The sequence below is a fragment of the Salvelinus sp. IW2-2015 genome, unplaced genomic scaffold, assembly GCF_002910315.2.
Source record: "Salvelinus sp. IW2-2015 unplaced genomic scaffold, ASM291031v2 Un_scaffold14537, whole genome shotgun sequence".
Classification (NCBI taxonomy): domain Eukaryota; kingdom Metazoa; phylum Chordata; class Actinopteri; order Salmoniformes; family Salmonidae; genus Salvelinus; species Salvelinus sp. IW2-2015.
This window is the reverse complement of record NW_019955792.1, coordinates 1-1,319: the sequence shown is the minus strand read 5'-3', so window position 1 is coordinate 1,319 and position 1,319 is coordinate 1. Positions and strand designations below refer to the sequence as shown.

The 1,319-nt window shown below is 48.7% G+C and overlaps 1 pseudogene; it reads right to left on the bottom strand.

Annotated features, from left to right (window-relative positions):
- Positions 1-4: 4 nt before the first annotated feature.
- On the bottom strand, positions 5-511 carry LOC112080277 (type II iodothyronine deiodinase-like; annotated as a pseudogene).
- Between the last annotated feature and the right edge of the window lie 808 nt (positions 512-1,319).

Here is a 1,319-nt window from a genome sequence, read left to right as displayed (position 1 = left end):
GTCCCTTCCCTCCAAGGTAGGCGATCTTCCTCCTCTGCACGATGCACACCCTCTCGTTGGACACGCCGTAGGCCACGTTAGCATTGTTGTCCATGCAGTCGGCCACCAGCTGGCACTGAGATGGCAGGCTGAAGGACTCAATCAGCTTCTTGGCCGCCACCACCCTCTCCTCCAGTGATCGGTGCTTCCTGACCTCGAAGGAGCGCGGGCCCATGGCGGGCGCCACCCAGCCGTCCGAGGGGTGTGCCTCGTCGATGTAGACCAGCAGGAAGTCGGCCACGTCTGAGAACTCCTCCACCAGCCGCCGGAAGGCGGGCAGGTGGCTGATGAAGGGAGGTCAGGTGGCCGAGCCGAAGTTCACCACAAGAGGGCGGTCCGACGACTCAAAGTCCAGCAGGCGGCACTCGTCCCCGGGATGAGGGCCCGTGGTGGTGGTCAAGCTGCTCCGCCGCCGGAAGCTACCAGGAACCTTGACCACTTTGGAGTTGGGTGCCTCAAAACCCAGTTTAACCTGCATGGAAGAGGAAGGAGAGGAGGGAGGAAGAGAGGTTGGTTAGCAACTGTTTGTATTGAGATTAACAGTCTTTCTAAAAGAATAGAAAGGTTTGGTTTTGACAGTCAATCAAGTGTAGACCAGGCACAATAATATATACTGTACATTCATACATACACACTCGTACACACATGCCCACAACCATGCACACCCACACACACACACACACCCACAAAACACTAAATAATGCTTGACATGTTGTGAGGTGTCAAGTGCTAGACAGGACGTAATGGAAACTTGCACATTGAACTCACTGAGAATAACAAGCGCACAAAGCTGTCAATCAGGGCAAGCCTCAAGAATGAGTGTGTGTGTGTGTTAGTTGTGCGTGGATCCGCTGTTTGTTCACCTGCACCCATTAAATTATTGCATCTGAGCTCCTAGATTGTGAGGCTTTTCTTGTTCAAGTGTTCACCCGCCTGCAATTGCTAATTACCCATCCGCATCCGCCTAAGCCTTCAGAAAGTTTTCACACCCCTTGACTTTTTCCACAATTTGTTGTGTTACAAGGTGGAATTAAAATTGATTTAATTGTACATTTTTGTCAATGATCTACACAAAATACTCTGTAATGTCAAAGTGGGATTTTTTTAAAAACATTTGTAAAAGAAAGAACATAAAATATAAAACACGAATGTATCTCGATTTCCAGTTTTGAAAGCACCTCACCTTCCTTTTATACAAAAATAAACATTCTCTCTTCCTCTTTTTCAGTCGCGTTTAGTTGTTCATAGAACTAGAGGCATCTCTTCCTCTCTGTCTGGTC